Raw genomic sequence first — 6,039 nt, 5'->3', positions numbered from 1 at the left:
CCTCTTTTATGCCAGATACGGTCTGGGGACCAGACCTGTTTGGACATGGCTTGGGTGAGAAATTGGTTGTCGTTTCCAAAGACGATTTGGATTTCAAGAGGAAAATCACAGCATCAGCATTCCAAGCAAAGTAGCATTATAGGCCAGCCAGATCATGCAAAAATTAATGTAGCAAAATAACCACACTCAATCTATCTGAAACCATAACCAGGAAGGGAGTTGAAGCCATAGGTCTCTGTAAATAAAATCAGGAACGCCTTATCAAACACTGTTACCGTTTGGAAATCAGAAGGAGAAGAATGAAAATGAGTTCAGTTTTCTTCCTGAGAGCAGGACTCAGAGGTTCAGGCAAGTTTCTCAGAGCTCTGAAATGAACAAAATATTGGAAATTAGGGAGCTGCGTGTAATGGCAGAGAAGAAATGGGTTCTTTCCACAAGCCTTGCTTTTCTTCTCAGAGTCAGGAAGTGCCAGCCACAGTTGGGACAGCTACTAAAGCAATGAACTTGGGGAAGAGTCAGGCAGTGACTCTCACACGGAAGCCTGTGGATCCCTGAACCCTGCTCCCAACTTCAACGTCATTACTACACATTTATACGGTGGCATAAACCTAAAGCATTGCCTAACCATTCGACCTAAATCAACTATCACATGACAGAACGAAGAGTCCCCTAACTGGAGTCTTTCCAGAAGCAACCCCTCTGTTCCATGTTCTGTGGGGGTTCCCTAAAGGAATGGTAGTGTGTGATCCTAGCTCTGACACTTACTAGCTGGAAATAAAGTCCGGGTTGTTTTTTTTTTTTTTTTTTTTTCAACTGCCAAGTGGAAATAATGGCACTTACTAACATGGCCACTACTAATGAACTAATCAAAGTAACGATTCTTTGTGTAGGCTTATACACTTGTTAGTTAATAATGGAACTGAGCAATGAAAACGGATAGTATCTAGAGCCAAACCGTTGAATACAGTAGCCACAAGCCACATGTGGCTGTTTGAAATTTGGTTGGTCTGAACTGAGATGTGCTGTTCAAGTTGGCACAAAAAAACCCAAAAAATATCTTATTAGTAATTTTTACATAACTTACATGTAAAATTACAGTATTTTAGACCTATAGGGTTACATGAAATATAATAGTATGAGAATTAACCTGTTATGTTTCTTTTAACTTATCTAATGTAACTACTAGAAAATTCTTAACAGGCAGGATGGGTCTAGGATATTTTCCATCCATGATACAAGTGATGAGGAATGTGAGGGTTTCGAGGACCACCTTTCAAAATCAAGTCAGTATACATGTGAAAAATTTACTTATCTCTTTAATTCATCCATTTTTAAATTTCATTTCACTGACATGGTTTGGGCATTTACTGTATGCCCAAGGACGGGATACAGCATAGTGAATGCCTTTTAGAGCTCACACTGTAACCGTGAATAAGTATGGAGAGTCTCTGTGCAGCCCACAGCATTCCGCGGGCATCAGGAATGGGTTTGGGTCTGACTCAGTATCACCAAATTAGGGGTCCCCAAAGGTATCTTCAAGATAAGAAAAAAACAACATAATACCAGGAAATCTAGCTTGGTCTGAATGTCCTTCTTCCCACTGCAGCCAGGCAACCTTTGAGTGTTTCAAAGTTGCATATGGACCTGAATAGAAGAGTAGGCTTTCAAGGGGCTCTGTTAGCTGAGTCTGTAACGATATAGTGCTTAGGAGGCCAAGGTCATAGGTTTGTTCCCTGCCCGGGTCACTTCACTTTGCTCTGATCCATGCCTCGGACTTGCCCCTGCAAACCCCAGCCAGCTGCCTTGTAAATACATTTGAATCACTCGGCAGACAGGGTGAGAGCATGTGAAGGGGGCAGGGCAAATCTCTCACCACTGTTGAGACGACCACTGAAAACTTTCTTGACCAATGGTGAGGACTGAGGAGGACACGTTATACAGTGGACCCAATGAAAACCACCTTTCCCCCGCATATTTCTGCCTGAATTCACTGACCAGGCGGGAGCTGGTAGGACAAGGCTCTGGGCACCATAGCTCCCGGACACAGATGAACACATACAGCATTCACCTTGGGCTTCAGACTTTTTTTTTAAAGATGATGTTGCCAACAAGCACATGGAGTCTCCCCGTCTGCCCGACAGAGACTGTTTAGACTTGGAAATATGGACACCTATCTCTTGAGTGACCTGTCTGCTGGTAATATTTACATCCACACTCACACAGAATGGTGGTGTGTTTTAATTCCAGGCTGAGATTCAGCCCCATACACCTCACTGAAGCATCGCTGACAGAAGGGCTGGTCTGGGATCTCCAGCTACACAAATAAATACTGGAGCAGGGCCTAACAGGAAGACCCTCACTACCCAATTTTTTCCAGATGGCAGTGATGGATGGCTGTATGTTTATATTTACTTGGTTTCCCAGGTGACTGGTATCCTGGTTTCCACTGGTCATGGCTTGATGAGCTTTTCTTCGAAGATGTGAGCTGCCTACCCCCAACAGCCCAGCTCTTGGCCCACAGGTCTACGCCACACTCAACATTGTCAAGAGGTCATTGTGTTTTTTGGATGGCTAGTTAACTCTTCACTTACCACCGCTTCCCTGAGCCTCTCTTTGTAAATCTCCAAAGCTAGCACAACAAGATTCCAATCTAAAACCATGAAAGAAACTACTCAAAATAATGTGGTAGACAAAATAACGAATGGCCCCTCAAAAATTTCCATGTCCTGTTCCTCAGAACCCATGGGTTTGTTTTGTTTCATGGCAAAGCAGGATTAAGCTTGCTGATGGAATTAAGGTTGCCAATCACTTGACCCTAAAATAGGGAGACTATCCTGGATTATCCAGGTGGGCACGATGTAACCAGAAGTTTCCTTAAAAGTGGAAGAGAGTTGGGGAGCCTGGGTGAGCGTCTGGCTCTTGACTTCAGCTCAGGTCACGATTTCACAGTCAAGAGATTGAGCGCGTCCAACTCCGTGTTGGGCACGTAGCCTGCTTAAGATTTTCTCTCTCCCTCTCCCTTTGCCCTTCCCCTGCTTGTGCTCTCTCTCTCAAAAAACAAACAACAAAAACAAAAAAGTGGTAGAAGTAGAAGAGAAAGTCAGAGGGGTGCAGTGGGAGAAACACTGGAGCTCATTACTATTGGAAGGGTCCACAAACCAAAGAAGCAGCTTCTAGAAACTGGAAAAGGAAAGGAAAGAAATCACCCATAAAGCCTCCAGAAAGGAGCTATATTAATTGAGTGAGACCCTCCTCAAACTTCTACCCTACAGAACTTAACCCTCTGTGAGATAATAAAATAAAGCTGCTGAATTGATGACAGTTTGTGGCAGCACTAATAGAAAACTAATCAGATCTAGTTATGGCGAACACTGGCTGGGCCTCCAAACTTTGCTTGATAAAAGAATTACTCCTTTCCTCGGGTTCCTGGGTGGCTCAGTCGGTTAAGTGTCTGACTCTTGATTTCAGCTCAGGTCATGATCCCAGGATCATGCCCTGCATCAGGTTCTATGCTGAACATGGAGCCTGCTTGAGATTCTCTCTCTGCCCCTCCCCTGCTCACCCTGCATGTTTTTTCTTTCTCAAAATAAACAAATAAACAAGAAAGAAAGAAAGAAAGAAAGAAAGAAAGAAAGAAAGAAAGAAAGAAAATTTCCTAAGTATGACGGAACATAACAGAATACATCCCTCCTGGGGCTCTTAGTGGCTGGTGCACACACATCACTTCACACAAAATTTAGGGAAGGGAGGGATGATGGAACCCTTATCACCAAGCCCTTTGATTCCATGTGAGTAGGGAGAAGGAACACGGGTTTTGACTGATCCAATTAATGCCTTCGGACCTTGTCTCAGGGTGCAGGGGCAAGGCAGAAATTCAGTCAATCACATCCTTTTCTACCCTCATTGTAATTATTTCTCAGATCTCTCCCATCTGCTCTGATCTTGTGGCCCTGGACTGTGTTTTGTTTTGTAATATCTCTTGCCAGGACTGTGTCAACAGCTCCTACAGGGCAACTACAGACTTCAGTCCTCCTGGACAGCCTCTAGGACTGGCCTTCTAGAACACAGATTCTCTCATGCCATCAGTCCTCCCATAGCTCCTGATGCTGGTGGGTTGAAAAGTCCGAAGTCGTCTGAATGGCACGTGTGTGTTCCTCACAATTTCACCTTCACTGCCTTCACTTCTGTACCCTCCAGCCTCCCTTCTCTTCTTGCCATGCTTTCCCTCACTTCTGCACCTTTGGAGCTTAGTCTCTGCTTTCTAGCTCTGAAATGCCAGCCCCCTCTCTCTCCTGTATCTGGGGAGCTCCCTTTTATCTCTGAAGGCTTGTTTCAAGCATCACCACTTTTACAAAGCCTCTTCTGATTCCTCCAAGAGTTAAGTGCTGCCTCCACTGCATCCGTCATTCTATGGACACTACAGAACTTAACCAGAGTGCATTTTGATTACTTGTTTAATACGCCTGCCTCCCTGTCCATCTTGAGTTCTCTGATGACAGAGAGAGTACATTTTTGCCTTTGTTTTCAGGGCTTTGAATGTTTGCTTTGCATATAACACATGCCCAATATTTGTGTCAATGGGTATGAATGAATGAATGAATGAACAAATGATACATGAATAACCGCCATCTTTAAAGTGGTTGCCAAGGAATTCAATCTTACCTCTCCTATCCCAGGATACAGGACCCCAGAATGACCCTTCTATGATGTTTCACACACAGAGAGTCTTCGAACATAATAGGGTAATTGAGCAACTTTGCATTTATTCTGTTCTCTTCTTACTTTGGTTCCCCAAAGAATATTGCCCTTAAATTCACAGGAAATATATTTTTGAGTGTCTGGGGGATAATGAAATAGTAAGCCGGTAATTCTGATATATGATTGTGGAAAGATATAAAATGTTTTGTCTACCAAGTCAACTCCCTCATTTCTGTGAAATGTACCCTCTTTGAGGAATTGCTACCCTTGCCCCCCACATCAACCACAACCATGGAGTGTGAAGAAGGCTGCTTCTCACAGTGGAGATGTGGGGACAGGTCCCAAAGCTATCCAATCAGAGCCCTTCTCTGACATTTTTAAGAATTGAAGTGGGGAAGAGTTCTCTTCTCCTTCCAAAAAGCATTCTAATACAGACAACATATTATATATTGTTCATTATCTGATTCCTCTGTCCTAGGTCGAATTTCTGTTTGTTTAGAGATATAGCCCCAGAGTTGAGAACAGTGCAAAGTATGGAAGGTTCTTCAAAAATATTTGTCAAATGAATAAGTAAATGTTGGTAACGTGTGGGCTCAGGACTGCTAATAGCCATGAAACCTGCCATGTCAAATAAACCAGGTAAAAACACATTGACAGAAAGAAAAGAAGACCGGGGGTCCTGAGGGTTTTGATCCCTAAGGGTCCTGGAGCTTCCGTGGTTCATGCTTTCAAGAATTCCCCCTCTTTTGGCTTCCATTAGTTTAATTTGGGGCTCCTGTTTCTTGCAACCAAAAAGAGTTCTGACTGACATAGAGGTTTTATTGTAACAAACTGAGCTGGGAGATCCCAGGAAAGCAATCAATGGAGCTTTCTTGGGGCAGAATATGAATGTATAAAAGTTGAACTCCTAAGTATATCAGTAAAGGACATTTGAGGAGGATTCATGATGCCCAGGAAAAAAAACAAATAAACAAACAAAAAAACTGCAACGCAACACGTAGATTAGTGTTTGATCAAATACCTAAGACAGTAGTCTAGCCAAATTGACAGGTAAAAATGACCACCACACACCCACAGCCACTCTGGTTTGTTTCAGAGCTCAAGACTGTACTGCTGTGCCCATCTAGTTGGCTCCTGTCACCTGCCCAGTGTCTGATTAGTGTCACTCTCCAGCGACCCTTGTTCCTGCTGGATTCCTCACTAATAATCTTGTCTACAACTTCTACCTTTTCCAGTCCCAGCTCCTGTTATCTCTTTTGAAGTTCCACGGCTATCTCTGCTATTACTCCAGCCCATGATGGACCAACGTGCACGTTCATAGGCTTTGACAGGTCACTCTTT

General features: G+C 43.5%; 1 long non-coding RNA gene across 1 annotated transcript; it reads right to left on the bottom strand.

Moving 5' to 3' along the window:
- Positions 1 to 301: 301 nt before the first annotated feature.
- Positions 302 to 2,378, bottom strand: LOC122228238. The gene is made up of 3 exons (XR_006206486.1): positions 2,220 to 2,378; positions 1,564 to 1,644; positions 302 to 365 (listed from the first exon to the last, which is right to left on the bottom strand). It is a non-coding gene; the product is annotated as an uncharacterized LOC122228238 (long non-coding RNA).
- Between the last annotated feature and the right edge of the window lie 3,661 nt (positions 2,379 to 6,039).

Source organism: Panthera leo, chromosome C1 (genome assembly GCF_018350215.1).
Source record: "Panthera leo isolate Ple1 chromosome C1, P.leo_Ple1_pat1.1, whole genome shotgun sequence".
Lineage (NCBI taxonomy): Eukaryota > Metazoa > Chordata > Mammalia > Carnivora > Felidae > Panthera > Panthera leo.
This window is presented reverse-complemented; position numbering and strand designations above follow the sequence as displayed.